The 25,070-nt window shown below is 31.2% G+C and overlaps 1 long non-coding RNA gene across 1 annotated transcript; it reads right to left on the minus strand.

Moving 5' to 3' along the window:
• Window positions 1-7,995: 7,995 nt before the first annotated feature.
• On the minus strand, window positions 7,996-11,754 carry LOC18049606. Its single transcript, XR_002906778.1, has 4 exons — window positions 11,488-11,754; window positions 11,184-11,300; window positions 10,097-10,256; window positions 7,996-8,382 (listed from the first exon to the last, which is right to left on the minus strand). It is a non-coding gene; the product is annotated as an uncharacterized LOC18049606 (long non-coding RNA).
• Window positions 11,755-25,070: the final 13,316 nt, after the last annotated feature.

Below are 25,070 nucleotides of genomic sequence, written 5' to 3' on the forward strand. Positions count from 1 at the left end.
CTCAGAGACATTGAAGGAGGTGTCTACAGCATCCAGTTAGAGTTTGAGGTAAATTTAATAAGAGGACAATTGTAATTTTCTTTGTGTGTTTTAGTTTGTTACTTTGTTTGTGTGCTTTAGTTTGTTGCCCCGGTGAAGTAGCGGATAACGGTACTCCGTGACAATCAAGTCGGTTACTTTAGTTTTCCATAATAACTGATATTCTGAGACGAAGCTATGAATAGAAATGAGATTCTAGCAAAGCTTCACAATTGATTCCCTTCACTTTCTCAGAATGCCCTCCTTACAATCCATAAAGCTCGGTCCGAACGCATGTGATTGCTTATGAAGAATAACATACTTGCTAACATTCGCTGGTTAATCGAGGCCAAAGTACGATTAGCAGGTGAGTTGCCTCCAAAATTTATTGCATACATGCCTAGTTGTGGTAAAGGAAATTATGCAAGAAAATGAAGAGCTCGAAGAATTTCTGTTGCTTGTCATAAGTGTGTCAGAATGAGATGCGATAAAAAACCATGTTCTTTAGGAATGATGTCTGATAACAGTGAAGATAAGATTCAATTCATTAGGGATGATTTGAATAAGGACTCATTGGATGATATCATTTTGTCTCTTAAAACACATCCCAGTGGATATGTACAAGGAGCAATTCTCCAGTTATGACCATTATTCCAGAAAGAGCATAGACGATATAGTCTTGAGCATCTGACTATAAATGGCCCTGTTTGCCAGTTTATAAGAAAACTGGATGGAAAGCCTATTCTCGACCTATAGAGGGCGTTCAAGCCGTTTCTGGACGTAAAACCAGAGGAAGATGTAAGCCACAGTCGCAATTACTTGTGAAAATCCTTTTACTTTACTGTTGTTTTATTTCACTGTTATTTTATCATTTACATTATTGTCTTTAATAATTTTATTTATCATTATTTATTTTTTTTTTACTATTTACTTTTTGACTCTCGAGCCATGTGCTTGACACGTTAATTGACGCAGACATGTTACCTCATACACAACTATGACTCAATGTCACCAAGATTTTAAAATATGATTTGTTTTGTTAAGCACTCACAATTTATTTTTGAGAAGTATCCCAATGGCAACTGCTCCCAATGAACAATTCAAGAACATTTGTGTGCTTTCTGGATTTAACTATGGCAAACATAAAAAGTTCGTTGAGGCAACCATAGATCTTGGTCGAAGTATAACGGAGAGAAAATTACACTTGGTGTATGGAGGAGGCAACTGAGGGTTATCAAAATTGGTCTCAGAAGCTGCTTTTGTCAGAGGAAGCCAAGTGTTAGATATCATCCCAAGAGCCTTAAAACTTTTGGACAGTTTGTCTGACTTACCGACTGGAGAACAATTAGTTGTCTCAGGTATACAAGAAAGAATAACTGAAATGCTTAATTACGCTGATGCTTTTATTTTCCTACCAGGTGATCTTGCAACTCTAGAGGCACTTATCATATTAGCATCTTGGGCCCATCTGCACATTCACCAGAAACCTATCGGTTTATTAAATGTCAATAACTTTTATAATGGCTTTATCGCATTTATTAACCATGCAATAAAAAACGATTTCATTGATTCGACAGCGAAATTTTTTTTGTTATTTGTGCTCACACTGCTAATGAGCTACTTGATCTGTTACAAGCTTATAGACTAGAGCCAGACCCCAAGACCTTTGTGTTGTAATCTCCAAATAATGATGGTAACAGTAGTGATGGTAACAGTAGTCGCAGTAAGAAGTACAAATTAGAGTTAACTCTCCGCTTGTAAATATTTTCTTCTGTGTTGCACCACCCAGGTGATGTCTTCTAAACTCTATTTATTTCCTTTAAAACATTGATGACAATGTTTCGTTCTGGTTGGGGGGAGGGAATAATTGACAATTGTGGAATCTTGGTTAAGTTTTTACTGATTTTTTGTTGTAGAGACTAACCGTGGCTAACTTCTTATGTTGAAGATGACTGAATATGGAGTATAGTTACTCTAGAAACGCATCTTCTTCGTTTGAAAAAAAACAAAAAAAATTCCAGACATTTTCTTTTTCTTTATTAAGCTTTGACAATTTTTTTTTCTAACTTCTTCTTTCTAATTTCTCCTTTATAAATATACACTTTCAAATTTTTGAGTCGAAGATGACAGAATATGGAGTGTAGTGACCCTAGAAACGCATCTTATTAGTTAAAAAAATACCATTTTCTTTTTCTATCTTTTTAAGTGTAACTTTTTTAATTAGCTTTTTTGCATCATTTTCACCTTTATGAATGCATATTTTCTTTTCATGTTTAGAATAGGTTGGGGGGGTAGAATGTTGTTTGAACAAAAAAAAAAAAAACTTCGTGTGATTTTTTTTTTAACATTAGATGACATGATGACTTTCAAGTTTTAGTATTTGTGTTATCTTTGGTCTTAAGTGACGTTACGCCATGTTTGCTACTCTATATGTTGATGTCAGAGACAAATATGAGTTGCTTGAAGGAATGCACATGTTATAATGAATACCAAGTGAGTTTTTTAGCCTGTCATTTTTCTTGGAGAATAACTTTTTTTGCCAATTCTTCATACAACTTAGCAGTTTATTATTGTATACATGATCTCTATATTTATTTTGAGTCAACCCTTTAAAAAAAAAGAAGAAAATAATTTTATAATAAAAAAAAGTGTGTTGCTACATCTGAAGGTCCATCTAACTAGTAGAAGCTACATCTGAAGGTCCATCTAACTAGTAGATACAGAAGATTATTTAGAGCCCTAAAAGACAATGGAAATGCCATCTTTGACTCGTTTGAGCCTTTCTAGCCGTCCCTTTTATGAAATATTCACAGTTAACCCTTTTAAGCCTTAAAAGAAAAACTTTTTTTTGTCAAATTTATCATTTTGACCCACTCCGATTTGGAGTATTACCTGATATCTTACAAGTTCCATCACCTATTTATGTTTGAGAAAAAAGTAAATAATTATTTTGTTCAGTGAAGTTGTGCCAAACAAAAGTAAAATAAAAAATAAAAAACAAAAAAAATTATTGTTTAAAAAAAAGAAAGAAAAATAATAATAAATAAGCAAAATGCACCTTGTAATTTCCAAAATAACTCTATTTTTTCTCAAACATATATTTTATTTTCCTTATTTCTCCTCCTTTGTTATACATGTCCTTAGCCTACGTTACATCCTAATAAAATTCCTTCTTGATTTTAGGGAGCTATAGTATGAAGTAGAAGTTAGTTATATGGGCTAAAAAGATGTAGTGGTGCATTAAAAAATAAAAATAAAAAGAAAGAAAAAGAAAAAAAATAAAAAATAAATTGGATTGACTAGCATTTTGTTTGAGTTAAAGATCACCTTATTTCTAAGTTGTGGGCATATTTCTTTCATCTTTGTGAGAGCGTGTGATATTACTTCCTTATTATTTTTCTCTCAGCCTACCATTCATTGGAGTGACTATTTTTTTGGGTTTAATTTTTTTGTGAGAGTATCACTAACATGTCATTCTTGAAAGTAACTGTGATAAAGTCTACTAGACTGATGCACGTGAATGGTTGATGTGGGTGTGGTGTTTTTTTAGACTGGAGATAATGCTTATACTTTTATTTGATTGTTATCATTAGTCTGATTGAATAAACACGAGTTTTTTTTAAAATCATTTTAGATTTGAATTTTGTTTTCGCTTTATTTGCTAGGGCTAGCAATAAGCTGGTTGGGGGTGTGTTGAGTGTTAAAAAATATATATTTATAAAGGAGAAAATCGTCATTTTACATTTCAAGTCTTACTAACACTTCTACTTTTATGTATTTTAGTCTCTTGTAATTTAATTATGTGTGTTTTATTTTAATTAAGTATTTTATGTATTTTAGGGCATCATGGTTATTTTAAATATGAGAATTTTTCAGATAATAATGTTAAACTCAGATTATTCCCATTTTCTTTAAAGGATAGAGCTCGTTCATGGCTTAATACATTGCCTGCTAATAGCATTACATCATGGGAACAAATGATAACAAAATTTTTGAATAAATATTTCCCATTGCATAAAACCAATGCTATTCGCATGGAAATCTCAGAATTTACCCAGAGAGATGACGAGCAGTTTTTCAAAACATGGGAGCGATTCAATGGGCTACTCTTGAAGTGTCCAGATCATGGGTACGAGAAATGACATCAATGCCAATATTTTTTAGAGGGATTATTGCCGCATGTGCAAGAATGATTAATGGCAACTAGTGGAGGAGAGCTAATGTCAAAAAGTGCATCAGAGATTTGGGATTTCTTCCAGCGACAAGCGGATAATTCCCAACAACGGAGTCGATCACTCAGGAATACTAAAAGAATTAAGGGAGTAAATGAGGTTCACATTGGCAAGTCAAGTTCAGGAATTAAAGAAGTCAAAGAGATGGTTGAAGGTCTTTCCCGACAAATAGCATCGTTAACGATTGCTAAATCAACAAAACCACATGACCATGACTCATACTCAGATCAAGCCAATGCCATAGGTGTAATTAGAAAACCATCAAATTACAACCCATACTCTAACACATATAACCTTGGATGGAAAGACCACCCCAATTTTTCATGGTCTCAAGGATTTCAACAGAATGGACTAGCAGCTCCAGCTCTATTAATGCAACCAATCCCTCAAGTTCCTCAAGCCTCTCAGCCCCCATTTAGACCATACAATCAAAACTAGAACTACTCTCAACCCAGACCATGGGAGGATTCATTCCAGAATCTTAAGAATCTTACTCACTCAACGATTGAGCAAGAGAACCGCACCATTCATGAACTACGAAATAAGATGAGAGCAAGCTTCAACTCACAAGCCCAATCAGTTTCAAACCTCGAGAAGATGGTGAGACAACTTGCTTCTTCAGTTTAAACTTTGGCAATGACTGTTGAGAAAGACAAATTTCCAAGTCAACCAGTGCCTAATCCTAAAGGAGTGCATGAAGTCTGTTTAAAATTATTGATAAAAGCAACACAAATGCAAATTATTATTAATAATATATTACAAAATTAATATTCTCTTAGAATAAACTATTTTTTATTATTAATGATTAATATTAAAGAAATATAATACTATTATTTTTAAATAAAAATAACAATATTATATTTTCAACTAAAGAGAGTATATAGTACTATTATTAATTCTCTATGAATATAATAATAATATTTTTAGTAATTTTAAATTACAATCAATGTAAATTATTATTTTTTAACTAAATATAATAATATTATACTTAAATAAGTTTAATATTATTATTTTTAATAAATGTATATTATAAAATAATATAAGAATATTATTTAAATAAATATGATATTATTTTTTTTATTTTATTAAATTTAATTATATTAAATTTAATAAAATAAGGGTAAAAAGGAAGAGTCTACTCTCACCTGCTACCATGTCACTCCAAAAATGAGTGGCCCACAGAGTGAGATTCCTGGTCTTCTCTTAAAATATGTAAGTAAATACTGGAGTGGAAAGAATCTACATTCACTTATACTCCAGTAAGTGAACATAGCATAAGTAGGAGTGGGCAAATAGGGTTTGGGCTTAAGTTACAATCTGATCCGATTGGAGAATTGAACCCAATTGGTTTCAAAATGCAAACCCAAATGAACCAACCAAATTTATGTTCAGGTTACAACAATTCTCTTTTCCAAAAATTTGCCAGTAGCTAACTAAAATTTCAAAATCTAAAATCCCAGTCTTGATCATTGCAGAATTAAAAAAAAAATAATTTTAACATATGCAAGAATTTGGAGTACATTTTAAGACCAGCCATAAAATGCTTCTCTTCAGCAAGACATGGAAGAAACTAGCATGCAAAGTTGAGACACCCTTCTTTAAGCTCCTAATGATTAACTGAGCTAATAAAAAAATATTTACTCCTGAAAAAAGTACATTTAGTTAACAATATCTCCCCATTACCATTCATCATCGGATCGCAAACATAACCTTAACTTCCTTACTTTGTGAAACTGATGATGGCAAACGAAAAGAAGTCAGTGACAACAAAGACCACAATCGGTAGATCGTAAGCAAATAGAGCTTCAATGTTGGTGCACTTGAACAGAAAGTGCGACTAGGATTATGTTGGGCTTGGGGTTGTGCGTGTGTTGTTGTGGAGTGCGAAGAAGAGAAGAAAGGAATTAGGGATTTTGATTTTTTTTTACCGTTCTGTGAGCTTCTCGAGTGAGAGCGACCTCACTTTGTTAAAAGGTAGATGCTTATTGGAGAGTTATTAATACATTTACATTTACATATACATATACATACATACATACATACATACATATATAAACACACACACATATACATATACATATACATATACATATGCATATGCGTATACGTATGTGCGCGAACACGCGCGCGCGCACACACACACACAGAGGACATGCTAAATATCATAGCTTTAAAGCATGTCTGTATGAAAAAAAAAATTTGAGGGCGCCCACATTAGAGAATGACTTTTTATTTCTCTATATATATATTAGGCTAAAATGATTTTGTTCCAATTTCAATTTAAATAAATTTAAACCGAAAGGTTTATAAGCCATTTGATCTTATAGGATAAACCAAACCGAATTGAAGCTGAAATTATTTTAGGTTTGATATGCCCACTCTAACATTAAGATTGGTAGATTATTTACAACTATGTTTTCCTTGTCAACCATTTTTTCTTTTTAAGTTATGTTAATTAATGAATAAAACTAAAAGAAGAAAATTAGCGTTGCTATCATCACTCCCTCACTCGCACTTTGCCATTGTCGATCACTCGCGCTATAGAATGTTACCACCGTGAATCGTTGTATTTCTATCAAGTCCTCTCTAGATTAAATTCCCAGATCTACCATTGTTCATAAGGTTCATCCACGAAGGGTTCCAGTGCCTGAGATAAAAGGAAATATACAATACATGAGACCTATTAAATTCAGTTACTTCTTTTAGCTTTCTTCTCTAAATTTGAGCCCATCAAATTTTACACATATCATCTAACACACTAGTTAGGATATAAAAATTTGTACTGTAACTTAAATTAATTATAATCTTTAGGGTGTGTTTGGAGTGTCACACTGTATTGTAAGGATTGAATTGGACTATAATGTATTGTGTTAAGGAGTACCAAATTTAATACAGTACCATGTTTAGTTTTCTATGTACTGTATAACATATGTTAGTATTTTATGTTATAATTTATATTAAATTAAAATTAATTTTTATTTATTATTAGAAAATAAAATAACCACTGGCAGCCCCTATTGGCTATTGCTGGCAATTTATAAATGTCATTCATTTATGTCTTAATTAGTACTGTTGGAATCTTTTTTACGGCTTTATGCAACGCCACTAATATCTTCGACAACAGAACTTCGATTTACTATATATTTCCAGAAATTTCGTTGCAGGAGATATTGGTATCATTGTGTAGAGCATGTGATAAGTATTCATTAGTATTAACTCTAATAATAAAAGCTATCGAAAAATTGTAGCAGCTAGTTGCCAATAATAGTCACTATAAGAAAATAGGCAATAGATGACGGGAAATAACCGTCATAAAAGGTAGTGCATGACAGACAGTTCAACCATCATCTATGTCACTGTCATTAATTTATGACAGAATATTTTCCGTCATGAATTCTTGATAGTATTTTACAATCATATATCCGTCACACAATATTTTAATAAGAAAAAATAATTAAATAAAATTTAAATTTATTAAAATTTTCGCTCTATTTTTTTAATTTTTTGGTGGGAAATTAAATTGTCATTTGTAAATTTATTATTCAATTTCGGGGGAAAATTTTTTATGACAAACTTTATGATGTGTATTTCCCGTCATAAAGTTAATATTTTTTAAAAAAATTATATTGTGATTATAGTTTATTTGTGAATTCCTGTTTACAAATTTAATTAGTTAATAAAAATGAATATTGTCAAAAAATAAAAAAATAATAGTAATTAACATCCATTCAATCCAACAAATTAATTTCAAAATAAATACATCTAGTATTCAATGTCATTACCACTAATACATAATAAAACATCCCAAATTAAAAAAAAGTCAAAATATAAAACAATAGTTAAATTCCAATTAAACTCCAAGAAATTTAATTCAAATTCCGGCCACTGAGCCAAGCTCCCCAACAAAACTTCCAAAGATTAATGGAAATATTCCAACAATAAGACTTCCATAAGCAATACCCTTTTCCAGCGGCAATATATTGAATAATCTTTGAAGCCATGACTCCTCAAGCCAATGCCAAATATGTGTGCAAAATTAATGCTCTATCCACAAAAATTTCAGTCTATATTGGTAAGAAGAAACATGAAGAAACAATTACCTCAGCATCATCGTCATTGGAAGCCAAATCAGCTGTAAAGACCACAAAATGTTTGGTTAGAACTAGTGGAAGTCTTACTCTAAAACTTTTAATTTTTGAATTTCGAAAGATCTAGTAATGACAAAGATTCTCATATCCAGTGACCAAGTTTTGAAAATTAGAATACGGAATAACGTCAACTAAATTCACTAATATAAGCTAGAGGAATCCTTAGTAGATATAGCACACATGCACACATGATATGCATCAAAATACACAATAATAAATTATCTCAAAGTCAATAAGAAGCCAAAACTGGAGATAAACTTTTAGCCACTATAAGGAAGACTGATATTTGCAGTGTGATTACAATAAACAAACAGAAACTTCATTACCCATAAGTAAAGCAAAATAAATAAAGGATAATAACTAACCAAGAAATGGAAAAGCTCACAAACTCTGAACACATACCCCAAAATGAAAGAAAGAAATAAATGTTCTCATTGGATCTGAAGCACAAGCAATCCACTGACATCCTTCTATAATTAGGTAATTTAAAGGGATTAACCTCACATCTTTTACGGAAGAAACAAGAGAATTAACAACATTCCAGAGGATTTAGGGAAAAACCACGAGGCAAGAAAAAAGAAAGATCCTTCGTCAATCTAGATATCCTGACATTGCTCACCATCTACAACAGTCTGGGGCTTAAAAAGCAGGTCACTGATCTCACCCTCCCTCTGGCACCATTTTCTCTCATGTCTCATTTTTCCCTACCTGGCAACTCCCATTGCAGTATTGAAACCTATTCTATCAACTCTTCCCCCCTCCAATAATAAGACCAAAACCAATTTTACTCCCCGGTTAGCTAGGTAGTAAATGGAAATTTGTGAATCTGTCATTGACCTATAGAAACAAACTAGAACTGCATAAATTCTCTTATCTTCCAACAACTTCTTTTCTCCAGAAATAGGCACAACTATTTGACATGGAAACAATTTATCTAACATGGCCACCTTTAAAGACAAAGACATACTAAGGACATGGTTTTAGATACAGATACAAGAAACAATCACAAAATGTAAAATCTATACATATGATATTAATTTCCAATGGATACAACACTTCATTCTTTGACATAACTTCATCAGATTACTAGGTTTGATTAGGTTATACACACATTTATTCATTTATTGTTTTCAACCTATAATCTACATGCACTTAGAATGAGAGGTACCATTAAACAAGTTACTAGAAAACAATATAGCTAAAAAACATTAAAACATTAATCTAAGTAGTTCTATAGGTTTAACTAACTGCAAGAAAAAACCGTTGATTTTGTTCGCCAGATTATTGAGATCCTAATTCTGGTAAAAAGAAAATGAGATAATAGAAAATCAAAAATTAAATAGACACAAAATGAGAAATCAAGATCATACGACAACTAATATATAGCATGGGCTGCAGCTAACAAGCAATATAAGCCATGATATTATCCCAGATACAAAATTTTGAGATCCAAGAGAGATCAAGAAGCCTGAATATTGAAAGAAGTGAGTGCAGAAGGATAAGAAATCAGGTTGATATTCTTCATACTTTGGATCAACACGTAGTGATGCAATAAACTTGTAATTAGCTTCAAGTGTATAGGCTACCATGTCAACATTTCCGAAAACACACAAGATTGTGCTGGATTCATATATAGTACATATATAAAAAAAACAATATGCTTATAAACTTCATGAGAACATTGAATAATGAACTTACAATTTGATCCCTCATCACCTTGATTGCACCATTTGTTCCAATCAACCTTAATGTAAGGTGCTGGTTTCTCTTCTGATTTGAGTAGCCTTTTCCACCAACCTTTCTCTTCTTTTTGCACCGAGCATATTATGTTCCTTAAGCCAACTTTAGTCTTACATTTCTGCACCACCAGCAACAAAACTCAAAGCATTACAAAAGAGGTATATTTAGCCGCTCTTGACTCGAGTGAGAGAATAAGATAAACAGCCTAGGTATATCCACATCCATGTTATGAGATTGATTATGCAACAGCTAACTTTAATATAAAGCTTTTGCTTCAACAAAGACTAAAATGTTTGTAATTGTTATGCTTCTAGAGCTAAAATGTTTGGCAAACACCCACTTTTACTCTGCAGCTAATATCTAGCACCCACCCACACACTAAGTCTCTCGTTTGGTACAGTTATTTATCAGTAGTGGCTTTAAGCCACAACATTTAAAGTGAATTTACCCTAAAATTTTACAATGAAAAACCTATACTACCTTTAATATAGTTGTCAAAATTATTATTATAAGTAATGTTTACTAAACACTATCAACTTCTAATTCATAGCAAAGAGCTTTCACTCCACAATAGCCGTGTCTTTTTAAGCCAGAACAACACAATACCAAAGGAAGCCTTAAGCTAGTGATTTGATTTCACAACAACTACAGATCAAGCCTCAATCCCAAACATACCTAAACCAAAAGCAGAAAGCAAAAAATTAACAATATGTTTGGCATACTAAATGTCTTTCACAGTTTCATTTCACAAGGTATTTAAAGTTACAATGACAAATTGGAGCAATTTCAAGATGTGGGAGGATCCTTTTGCAGATCCCTGAGTTACTTCAAAATATGCTTTGAAGCCATGACTCCTCAAGGGATTATTAAAATTAAAGCTACAACGAACCTTATGACCTGCAAAACTGTAAATAGATCTATATACAGCTTCTTAATTAGATTATCCAAGCTTGTAAAACAACAAATTATTTGATCTACTGCATTTGAATCAAAAAGTTTAAATCAAAATTTTGAAAATACTAAAAACATAACGACGCAAATTGACCTTGCGCGGCAGAGAACAAGATCGTAGGGCAATAGCGTCGAGAAAGCAAAACGGTGAATCAAATCTACATCGTCAAGCCGTCCCCGCCTCGCTCCTCTAACAACCCCTTGCTTTGTTCTTCAACACAAATATCGTTGAGAAAGAACGTTCGATGTTATAATGGATTCACATAAGCGAAAACAAACAAGCTAACCCTAAATAGTGTGAACAAATCAAATCTTGAAATTATGAAAACACAATCGAAATCACGACATAATGGATTCACATAAGCGACGAGAAACAACATGCAAACGAGAAATTGGACCTGAGGAGTGGCTAAGAGTTCGGGATGGTAGAGAGACTTTTGTTGAAGAAGCGCTTGCTGCACTAGTGCTTGTTGCTGCTGCTGATGCTGCTTCAACCTCTGGTACTGCAGTTTTCGTCAGAATCGAAGGATTCGTAAACTGTTTGTCGAAGGATTTGTAAACTATTTAGTTCCTGAGAAAATTTCGTTAAGGTTTCTTGAGAAAATGAAAGGAAAAAAAAACAAAGAAAATGAGAGAGTGACAAGAGAAGCAGTTGTGTATGACTATATTCGTTTAACACTTAGGAAAAAAAAGGAAGAAAGAAAGTTTAAAGTACCCAAAACGGTACATTTTTGCTAGCATTTTCTTTTTTTAAAAAAAATTATTAAAACGCATCTTTTGTTTTTTTAATAAAATAATATATAAAATTTGGGTCAAAGATGGTCAAAGTAATTTTTCTATCACGATTTCTTGATAGATTAAATTTCTATCACGATTCTATCATAAGTTCGTGATAAATGATAATCCTATCATAAAACCATCATAAATTCATGATAGAAAATATTTATATCACAACACCATCATTAATTTATGATAGATTGAAAATTATGTCACAAGTCTATCATAATTTTATGATATACCCAAAATTTGTCATAAGTTTTCGATGATTGGCAATAGTTTAAATATTCACATTTAAAAAATAATTAAAATAAATTAAATAACTGAATTAAAAAATAAAAAATGAATAAATGTAGCAAAATGGCCTAAACATGGGGGTGGACGGGTCTCAATTTTATGCAAGCCATTTTGCACCAAACAGTGCAGCTAAGATTATAGAGTGAAGCTATTGGCACTTCTTCATTTTTCGTACAAAAACCCATTTTAAAATATAATTACATTCAAAGACAAATAAGAATTAAACACACTTAAGAATTTTTTCAACAAATTACTTGCATTGATAATCAATTCATTTATTTTTTATTTTTTACTTGTTACTTTTGTCTAACTAAAATAATTACAAAAATTTATTTCTCTTTTCTTTTTTCTCACTGATAAGAATTTCTATACCTAAAATTGCTTTCAAATTTTAATTTAAAATATGTTTAATTTAACATAATATTACTTTTGAGTTTTAATGATAAAATAAATAAATTAAAAAATAGAAGGATATGTCTAAAGGAAAAAAAATGATGTTTTTAAAGTTAAATAAACATAACTGGAAAAAAGAGTTTTATAAAGAGAATGGATGAAAATAATATGGCTCCGTTTGGTATAACTTTTCAAATAAATCTTATTTAAATAGAGATTTTGCTAGTTGAGTTTTTATAAGTAGAGCTTTTACTAAAAAGTTTTAGTTGTTTGGTTGTCAATAAGAGCTTTTATTAAAAATTATAAAATTACTTTAATAGATAACTTAGTTAAAGTTATATTATTAAGGAATGAAATAAGATTTTGAGATAAAGAAATGATATTTTAGACATTTTAATATTTTGAAAAAGTTTTTTTGCCTCTATTCCTAAAAACCCTAAATTTGAGTTTTTGCTAGTAGAGATAAAATAAATTGTTTAATCTTCAAGAACTCTACTTAAAAATACAACCAAATAATAACAAAAATTTTGAAAAGAGTTTATGAGATTAGATAAATACTTATGACTATTAGATAAGTCATATCGAATAGGCATGCATGACTCAAAATTATATGGCATGTATACCGCTTAGACTTGTGCACCAAACATACATTAATTAGAGGGCTAAAGCTACAGCGCCGGGTCTTAATGCTCGGCACTGTGCCGTTTTTTAAATGTAACCGTTAGATTCAAGTAAAATGAAGTCGATGGTTGAGATTGATTATAAATTAAAAATGGAAAAATGGGTAACTTGTTAAACTGGTTGCTCAAATAGTTGTCCCTTTCTGAAATCCCTAACATCTCTCCATGTCTCTCACCTTCTCTATCAAATTATTGATTTCTCTCTTGGATTTTTTTTTTATGAAACACATAAAATCGAAGCTACCATCTCCCACATGGGAAACAAAAAGTCAAATCCATCAATTGATTTCTGTCATCTTGAGCCGTTCAACACATCTGCCTCTCATTCTCTTTCATTTTTGAGTTAATGACAAGGTAAGATGTAATCTTAATTCTTGTGCTTTTTGTGGTGATTACTGAAAATGCTATGTGAAATAAAATGCTATGGAAAAATGGTATTTAGATGATGAAAAATTGTTGTTCAAGAGATGATTAATAGTTTGGAAGCATGAAATTAGCATGTATAACAAAATGGTGGGTTGTAGTGAGAGAGAGGTGCGGGTTTTGGGTTTTAGAGAGAGAAGATAAAGAAACGAAGGAAGAATATGATGAAAATTAAAGGAACCAACTTGCTGGATGGGTATAAGCAACTAACTGAATGGTTTCTACTCTTTCAGAGGCTAGCCACTTAGACCGAGCTGCTGACCACTTGGAAGGCAGAAACCAAACGGTTATCTTCTACATGTAATCCGCTAGTTGGTTCTTCTGACTTTTGCACACCATTTTCCTTCTCTACTGTTATTTGCTGTTGTCTTTTTATTATTATTCATTAAATTGACACTACATTTATGTGTTGTGTATTTCAGGGTTTGAACAATATAATCTAGTTATAAAATAGATATAAGACATAGTCAAAGAGCATATATATACTTTTTGTAAGTATAAATTAATTAATTTTTTTGAAGTTTTTATGGTACTAATTAGTTTTGTTTCTATTATTGACGTAATATTGAATGTTGTGTATAGTAAATATAAAGCACATAACGTTAGGCAACAAGGAGCTAGAAAGGTTTGTAGGGCCACAATTCTTGAAAAATAAAAGAAATTAACGAACGAGGAGAAGCATCATTTTGGGACAATGTTTGAAGACCCAATTTTAGATGTTGGTGAAAGCAGCATTGTAAAAGTGGATGAACAATGAAAAAATAAGGATAAGCATGACTAATTTATTTTATGCCATTGTCGTGTGAGCGCATTCACTAAGGTTATTTCCATATTCTCACCGGAGCAACAAGCTGTAATTAAGAAATTGGCTACAAAAGCATCCTAGACTTAAAATGTGGTTGGTTGAGATAAGAGTTTTGTGAAACACTTGTCTAATAATGTGACACAAGCGGTTTTGAATGGCAGAGAATTTTGTTTAAATCTCATTACCTTCAGCATCGTAATGGGGATCAAGGGTGGAAGTGACCTATAGACATAGAGGAAGAAGTTGGTGATATTACTGAAGTGCATGCTAAGTATAGAATCGGTTGAAGAGGAATTGAAAAAGCTATTGTTAATGATCGACTAATAGTTAGTGAAAGCTATGATGATGATTTTAAGATCATTTCTTCTTTGATGATGATTTTAATATCATTTCTTCTTTGTTTCTTCTAGGAATTGCATTACGTCCCATAAGTTCCACTTCAATCCAATGTATCTTCATGCTTTGAAAGATGTTCAGTCAATCAGGAAAAAGAATTGGGCTACATGGTGCCTTAACTTTTTGTGGAAGGGTATAGTTTTAGCATAAAGGACACCAAATGAAGTCGGTTAGTTGTTGTCTTATGTTCTTAGAGGTATGTTTAACATATCTTAAATGTAATAACTATTTTATACCATTTTAACGTATTCCTATGAAAAATAATATGACATTATATTGCTTTTGTTCTAAAGTTTACTTCACTACTATTCTGCATGATTGTTGTTCTATCAATAGAACAATATGCCTTATTAGTGTATGGACCAAAAAAAGGGATTCATCGATTCTTGAATTAGCAGAAAAAGTATGGGGGCATCACAAGTAGTGGGGTTTGTATTATTCTCTATCTTGTTGATGCATGTATATAATTTTAAGAACCAATATAAGTTATTCTTGTTTGTTTTAGGTTCCAATGTGCGAAGCAAATTTTTTTCAACTCCAAATTCATTTCTCTTATTTTGAACATACCCAACATACTGAGCCGAGCACTATTAATATGGAGGCAACTTTTAGGGTGCTTACAGAGCTAGTCTAGAGAACTAAACACTAAAATGGATTCATTCGATGTGAGAATGGAAATGATTGATAAGTCATTAAAGGAATTGAGATCAAATTGCCTGGTTCGTGTACCATCAAAACAACCATCTGATCCATCGCCATCACCGACCTTCAAAAGTCCAAAACCTACGTGTCCACTTAGAAAAACCTGGTCGACCACTGATGGGAAAAATAAAATGGTTTGTTAACATTTATGTATCCATAACGTTGATTTTGATGATAACTAACAAAATTAAGAATGATTAAGCTTTTAAAAGTTCAAATTATTTTTATATATTTTAGGTAAATCATTATTTTCATAATATAAAAGTTTTGTACTTAATGAAAAAATGATTTTATGAAATTGGTTGTTTTCAAGTTAATAGTTTAAATTGAAAAAATATTGAGAACTTTGAAATCAACAAGTATTGTTTTGAAATTTTAAAAATGAACCTGCTTGAAATATTTTATAAAGTTTTGGGTAATAGTATAATTTCAAAAATTTTTGGAAATCTTCAAAACTCTGGAAATGGACCTATTTGTAATGTTGTATAAAGATTTGGACTACAATATAATTATAACAATATTTGGGGCAAAATTATAATTTTAGAAAATAATGTCACTGTAGCTATCACTATAACAAACGACTAGCCGTTTGAGAGATAATAGCTAACCGACATCGAACATAATTGGAGTTTAATTTCTAAAAACTTATGGCGATCCGACATCTGGAAAACAATGATCCAACAATTTGAAATTGTAGCACAACGGTAACTTGCTCAAGTCAAAACAACGATCCGATAAGGCTTAACGGCGATCTGACTTTTTGTAGAAAGTCAATAATGACTTGTTTTCAACTCCAACTGTAAAAAGGTTGCATTAAATCCAAATTAAAGTGAATCTAACGAATACGCGAGAACATATTATTGAGAATACAATATTTCTTGAGCTTTAATTTGTTCATTCATTATCTAAATCACACCTTGGGCATATATTTGTAAACACATAGATTGTATTGAGAAAAATCTTGTATTTAAGGAAGTGTGAGTGTGAGAAACACTTGGGTTAAGGGATTTGGGATAATCTCTTGTTGTAAAGGTTGATTGACACTTGTGAAGTCAATTTTATAAGATCTTGAAGCCTAGGAGGCTTGGATAGTGGAATCTTCAAGCTCGGTGAGCTTGGAGGCATGGACGTAGGCGGGGTTGGTCAAACCACGTAAAAATCGCGTGTTTACTGTCTCTTACTCTCATCTCTTTATTTTCATTGCACATAAATTTTTTTATTTCGAATTTGATTATTTTGTTTAAAATGCATTGAGGTTATTTGTTACTTAAATTTTTAGAAATCCAATTCACCCCCCGTTTGGGTCCTAGTTAGTATTTCATGGTTATGGTCAGTGATGAGGACTTAATAGTGCACAAATTAAACCTCGATTTACTAATGGCCTGGATTGGGACAACTGAAGCAGTAAATGAAATTCAGAAAGATCTCTTCTACTTCATCGGAAATTATGTCCCCATTCCATCACAAAGTCCCTAAGATGGGGTAAAGTTTTGAAATCTCATTTTGTAAAGATTATTTCCATTATAAATCACTGACGGATGAATTGACATATAAATTTATTTTATATAAGATATAGACGAACCAATTGACCTTAGACAAGAACTTTAAACATCTGCTAGTGTCAGTGTATTGCAAACGCGACAAATTAGGAATCATAGGTCACGCCGGTATCAAATCCAAAGTAGAAAGTTGGTTCATTTCAAGATAACGACCCTATTACTCTTGATCAATTGAAGCTTATTCAATATGCTTTTGATAAACATATTCCCAGGAGGTATACATGGAATTGGTAATAAATTATGTGTAAATGACTTTTATAAAGTGTCACTCAAAATTCTTACGTATTGCTTTTAGTGAAATCATTGTCTCTAGTTACAGCAAACTTCTAAATCGGCATTCTTTATTGAGTCTTTTGCCTGGGGGCATATCTATTTGCAGAGATATGAGGTTTCAAAATTTGGTCTTGTCATAGTGTAAATTTGTCCTGGTTGTGCAATTTTATTGTACTAATAAATGCATGAATCTATTATAGTATAGATTTATGGTGACGAGTGTCGATCCCATGAGGAGGTAGATTTAATTATATACAGGGTTAATTTTTTATGTGTGCATATGAATTGGCTGGAGATGATTTTTGAGCAATACTAAGATTTAAAATGAAAACGGCATGAATAAATTAAAGATGAAAATAATTCAAACAAAACACTTGAGTCTCTAGATTCACACGCAACACTTCACCATGGGCGTAATATTTCTTTTTAATTGTAATTAATTTATGACGGGGTATTTTCACTACTCATAAGCCTCACTTTAATAAATATGATATCAAGCGCTTACTGTGCTAGGGGGTGATGATCTTTCACTAAGTGGGTGTCAAGTACATGTACACGCAACACTTCACCATGGGCGTAATATTTCTTTTTAATTGTAATTAATTTATGAGGGGGTATTTTCACTACTCATAAGCCTCACTTTAATAAATATGATATCAAGCGCTTACTGTGCTAGGGGATGATGATCTTTCGCTAAGTGGGTGTCAAGTACATGTGGTGCCAGGCAATAATAATTCTTTTGTCGACAATGTAGCAAGACCGTCCACTAAATAACTTAGATGCACCTCTATCAACAATGAGTCAAGACAACCCACAAATATTAGAGAGAAGTCTCTTTCTAATAAATATGGTGTGAATTGTTCATCGTGCTAGATGTAACGATCTTTCACTAGGGAGCTAGTATACCATGCAAAATCTGGATAAGGTACACTGTCTATCAGCAATGAGTCAAATGAACCACACAAATCAAAGAGAAAAATAAAATAAACTTACCAAAATAAGCTCATGAATCATGTTAAGGCCTCACTTTCAACCCAAGCTAAAAAATTAACTTAGCCAATCGTAATAGAAATAGGGTAAAATGGTAATTTTATTAAAAATAAGTAGAAAATACAAGGTGGAGTGACAATTACACAAAATGGAGCTCAAATTTGGATTCAGAGCTGTTAAGTTAATGGGGAGCCCTCTATTTATAGATATAATGAGTAAATCATAGCTATTAGATGAAAAATATTCGGACACTCAAGATTGCGTTGCCTAGCAAGATCTAGTTGGTTGGAACACATTATCAGGCCCAATAATATGCTATCACATCATCGGTCATTGCCACATTAGCATTTTTCAATCAAATAGGATACTGCCATGTCGTTAGTCAACTCCACATCATCTGTGAATGACATATCATTGGTCAACGCTATATCAGTATTTTCCAGTCCAATAGGATGTTACCACATCATCAGTCAAAGACAAGTGAGCTGGTCAATGAATGCCACGTTAGCTAAGCCGAAACAAAATTCTAAAATTATAATTTTGTTGTTTATACCTTTCCTTAGGTTTTCAGTTGTTCTGAGCTAAAAAATGTTATCTGTTTTGCTGTTCAACTTTTCGTTAAACATGAAATAACCAAAATACCTCCGAAATACATAAAATGCCAAATCAACTACCAAATGCCACATTAGCCGATCAATGCCATGTCAGCCGGGCAATGCAACGTCAGTTGGACACCACGAAAATTCTAAAATTAAGATTTTAACCTTTATGCCCTTCTTAAGGTTTTCAACTGTTTAAGCTAGAAAATACTATCTATTTTGTTGTTCGACTTCTCGCTAATCATAAATGACTAAAATACCCCCGAAATACATAAAATACTCAAATTATAACAAAACATACAATATCAAAGTTCAGAGGAATTAAACATATAAAAGTAAAAATGTTAGTGAGACTTGGAGTGCAAAATGATAATTTTACCTTTTCTAAACAACACACTCCCCAACCAGCTTATTGCTAGCCCCTATCAAATTTAGCAATAATATCTAGTAAAATCCAAACCAAATTGAAATCTGTTTACCAAATAAATGCATTCTTTGAAAATTCTATTCTTCCCCTTGCCACTCAACCATCAATCAATAATTCAACAAACCTTCTTTTGTACTTGGTGATGTTTGACATAATGATTATTGATTTGGTTAAAATAAAGTAATACTTTTGTCCTTACCACTTCGTTGAAGTTTCTTCCTCAGGCAGCAAGTTTATTTAGAATGTATTTCTAAGCAACTTTAACCGTTTTATGCAAACACTCTCTGCTTACTTAGGCAGTAGGCTCGGTTACTAAGAAAGAGGTAGGTTGGACAAATTAAACTCTCACTGTTTTACGCGAACACCCTCTACTAGCTTAGGCAAGAGGCTCAGTTACTAAGTAAGAGTTCACACAAGCTCGATTAACTCTCACCATTTTATGGGAATACCCTTGCTTACTTAAGTAGTAGAGTTACTAAGTGAGAGTTACGCTTCTTTTTTTTCTTTTTTCTTTTTCTTTTTATAGGTAAAATGACTATTGTCTTTGGTTATTACTTACTAATGAAACGAAAGGACTAGGTATTACAGAATCTCAACTTATTACCACCACCACTTGTCGTGTGAGTTTATCTAGAATGGTTTGTTAAGTCTTTCAAGATGGCTAAGGTAAACAAAAAGGTTTAGTCAATAGTATCATAATAGAGAATTAAAAAATTTGTGTTCTTTTTTTATTATTGTTTAAACTTCAAGACTAATAAGATACGTGTCTAGAGTAATTAAATTCCATATTCAGCCACCTTCAAATCTGTCCAAGGTTAGTCTTTATAACAAAATTAGTAAAAATATCACAAGAACTGAAAAGATGTGTTTCGATACTAAGCCATCTTTTGAAAATATGCTTTTTTGTACTAGGCCATTTTTACTAATAAATAAATAAATAAATAGGATATAAGAATACAAGAACACAACTATATTTATTCCATAATTGTCAATTATTCCCTCCAATCAACCAAAATAAGACATTGTCTTGAATGTCTAGAAGGAAAGAAGTAGAGTTTAGGAGACATCACCTGAACACTACAATATAAAATATTTAGGAATGGAGAGTTAAATCTAATGGTGTGTTTACTTGTGTGTTTGGGGAATGAGAATGAATGAATGAGAATGAAACCTATTTTTACTTGACAAAATGTAATTTGGGAATGAGAATAAATTGTGTGGGTCCCACACAATTTGGGAATAAAGAATGTGAATCTCATTCCCATGGGGGGGTTGGGAATGAAAATGTGGGAATGAGAATGCAACATAAATTTACTTTTCTATCCTTCTAATTTTTTTCATATTTCTTAAATTACCCTTGTTCAAATCACAAATAATTTTATTATTTTAAATGTCATTAATAATAATAATTATTATTATTATTAAATTTTATTAACTTTATTATTTTGGTTATTATTAATTATTATTATTATTATTTTCATTAATATTATCATTATTGACAATAAAAATAATGATAAAAAAATAATTAATTTATTATTATTAACAATATTATCCTTATTGTTGTTATTATTATTATTAATTTTATTATTATTATTAAATTTTATTAAATTTATTATTTAGTTATTATTAATTATTTTTATTAATATTATCATTATTAACATTTATCATTATTATTATTAAAAATAATAATAACAATAATTAATAATAAATAAAATAATAAAGTTAATAAAATTTAATTTTAATAATAATAATAATAAATGTTAATAATGATAATATTAATAAAAATAGTAATAACAATAATTAATAATAAATAAAATAATAAAGTTAATAATTATTATTATTATAATAATAAATGTTAATAATGATAATATTAATAAAAATAATATTAACAATAATTAATAGTAACTAAAATAATAAATTTAATAATAATAATAATAATAATAAAAAATGTTAATAATGATAATATTAATAAAAATAATATTAACAATAATTAATAATAACTAAAATAATAAAGTTATAAAATTTAGTAATAATAATAATAATAATAATAATAATAATAATAATAACAACAACAACAAAAATAATGATAATATTGTTAATAATGATAAATTAATTATTTTTATTAATTATTAATATTATGGGTATTTTGGTAAATTGATTCTCATTTCCATTCCTCATTTCCATTTATTTTGCCAAGTAAATACATCAATGGCATTCCAGCACATTCTCATTCCTATTTATTTTTGCTAAGTAAACATTGAAATCTCATTCCAATTCCAGCTCATTCACATTCCCAGCCCATTCTCATTCCACCTCATTCCCATTCCCATGAAGTAAACGCACCATAAGGGAAAATATCCAACCCGTTTTTTCCAACTTTTTCAAAAATACACAATTCCTTTTCTTTTCTTTTTTTTGTGGAATCCACCTAAAATTACATTTTGTTTCACTTTTCCACTACCGTTTGAAATCCGTTAAGAAAACTAACGGAAACTTAAAAAATGACAATTTTACCCCCAAAATAAAAATTACAATTTCACCCTAAAAATGCCAAAAATAATCAGATTTAATGATGAATATCATTATTGGTACATTAATGAAGTACAAAAAAACTTAACTACTAGAGTTATACCTCAATGAATAATAAAACTCTACTTATCTTCAATTCAATTGATGGTTTGCGAGATTTGACTATTTTTAATACTATTTTTATAATTTAGCATTCTAATTAAAGACATATTTAAAAACAAATACCTTGCATTTGATGGTTATGGAATTAATTTCTTTATTGACCGGTGGGAAAAATAATTAGATTTAATCTTATTATTTTTGGCATTTTTAGGGTGAAATTGTAATTTTCATTTTGGGGGTAAAATGGTCATTTTTTAAAGTTTTTGTTAGTTTTCTTAACGGATTCGAAACGGAAGTGGAAAAGTGAAACAAAATGTAACTTTTGGTGGATTCCAGCAAAAAAAAGAAGAAAAAGGAATTGTGTATTTTTGAAAAAGTTGGAAAAAACGGGTGGACGATGGATATTTTCCCTAAATTTAAATTATGCTTCTTACTACTACTGCTATCATTATCAGTTGACCAATTCGATACAAAAGTCTTGGGATTTGGCTCTAGTTTGTAAACTTCTAAAAGATCAAATAACTCATTAGTAGTAGAAGGATGAATAAAAAGTTTTTTTTTTTGCTGTAAATGAAATGAAATGATTCTGAATTGCATGGTTAATAAATGCTACGAAGTCATCATAAAAGTTATTAATATTTAACAAACCGATGGACTTCTGATGACTATCAAATGGGCCTACGAAGCAAATGTGATTAGTGCCTCAAGAGTCGCAAGATCTCATGGCAAGAAAATGAAAGCGTCAGCATGTTTTAGCATTTCGATTATTCTTTTTTGCATACCTGAGAGTCTGAGACAACTAACTCCTCTCTAAATAAATATATATTTTTTTCTTTTATTATATAAACTTTTAATCTTTCTCTTTATTTTAATAACATTATATTTTTCGTACATTTTCTATTTATTTATCTTTTTTTACTATCACTATTTTTTCACTTTTTAATTAGTATATTATTTTAATTTATTTTTTAATATTAAAAAAACAACCAGTCAAAGACAACCCGGCTTTCTATAGCCACAAGCCAGCCACCACAGTATATTGGAGCCTCCCTAGACAGCCATCGAGAACAACATCTGTCACTTGAACCCAACGGCAGCAGGCAATTTGAAGCCGTCGCTCTCCTTTCTCATTGGACCCAAGCAAGATTCCTGGTTGCTCTCACTTACCACAATCGCTAACATTTCGTCAGTCAAGGTTCGTATCTAATTTTTTTAAATTTAATTTCATGAATATAAACTGAACGCATTATTTTAAAAACTGAATGCATTATTATCCTACAGTATGTTATTTTTAAGAAGTAGTGCTTGATATATCATATATGTGGGCAGATTAAAGGAACATAACTGGAATAACCATCATCAACCTGGATAACCATCCTCAACAAAACTGGCCCTAACAAGTTTAACTAATCAGGTTCGGATAGAGTCTGCTCGTTTATTCAGCTCGATTCGCATTGTATTAATTTGGTTGTGGAAAAAACTAATTGGTTTAATAAATGGATCGAAATCGAATCAGCCCAAATAACAAATGAATCAAAAAGGAATTTTGGCTCATTAATGCTTTTATTCTTTTATGATTCATTTATTTAACCGGTGAGTCATTAACTACTTGAATACGAGTTGAATTCAATTAAGTTCGTATTATTACGTTACAAAATCTTGAACTTTTCAAATGCTAAATCATGCATCTATTAAATCATACCGACTTTACAAGAATTTGTCACAATAATGACTTCGTTGAGCTAAACTTTGTTCTTGATCAAGCCATTGTCCGTTGAGTATCTTGAGCTTGATTTCACTTGATTCACTTGCATAAATATTATCCTTCAAGAACTAGTGACAATGTGAAATACAATATTCATCATATCACCTAAGACACATGTTTGTTATCATCAAAATTACAATATGTGTAGCCTTTTAGGCTAACAATCTCTCCTTTTTTTAATGATAACAAACATCTCATGTATTTTGACATTTATACTCCTCCTTAGTATATGACATACATAATTCAACATATAAATCAACTATGAACCCTCCCTGAGAACGTGATATTTAACAAATGTAAGCTCCCCTTAAATATTTCAAAATCATGCATTAATACTTCAAGATCAAAATACATGTTACCTGTACATGTTACATGTCTCCGGGAATTCAAAATACATGACTTCTCCCCCTTCATTATCAAAATTACTAGAAATTCATGCTCAGGCAAAAAATAACACCTAAATGGTTAGTCAAGAAATATATAAAAATCAAGCTTGCAATTAACTAAAGAGTTTTACCATTCCAAGAATCTAGAAAACATCATCTAAATATAAAGCATCCAAATTTCAAACAAAAATCGTCCTCAATCCACAATTAAAGCAACAATGCATCTGAAAATATAGTGCAGAATAAAACAGAGAACTGAAATCAAAATGAAGAAGAACATAATACTATGGAGATGGTGGATGTGATGAGAAGGGTGGTGGTGGAAACCCAAGAGCAGCGAAAAGTTACTGCTAGCCATCAAGAAGTTGTCGTTATTGAGCAAAGAGGCGATTATGTTGATCAAATAAGCATTGCTATTAGTTAAACATGCGTTGTTGCTCCGAAATGAACTGAATTTGAAAGGCCTCAAATTGAGATTGAAGTTGGCTCTGCTGCTTGGAAATAGAATGCACTTCAGTAATAGTTGTTGCATCGAATCCTCAGGGTCTGCTGAAGTAGAATGGGAAGGACCCTCGGAAGGCGGAAGATGTGATCGCTGTGGAGCACTGAGATCAGGGAGCTAGTTTGGTGGAAGGACATCGTTAACGATATGATGATTTGAAGAAGCTAGTTCAGTAACCTTATTTTTTTTTATCTCCAGTCTTTTGACCATTGATCATCTTCTTATATAAATCACAAATTGGCTATAGCTTCATCTCTTAATTCCTTAGAACTAAAAAAGGTTGCTTTAATTATGGGAACTCGAAAATGTTTAAGAATACGAGTGATAATGTTTCCAAAAGGAAGGGATCGCTTTGCTATACCTACACTGTTAAGCA

This window comes from Citrus clementina, unplaced genomic scaffold (assembly GCF_000493195.1).
Source record: "Citrus clementina cultivar Clemenules unplaced genomic scaffold, Citrus_clementina_v1.0 scaffold_3, whole genome shotgun sequence".
Classification (NCBI taxonomy): Eukaryota; Viridiplantae; Streptophyta; class Magnoliopsida; order Sapindales; family Rutaceae; genus Citrus; species Citrus x clementina.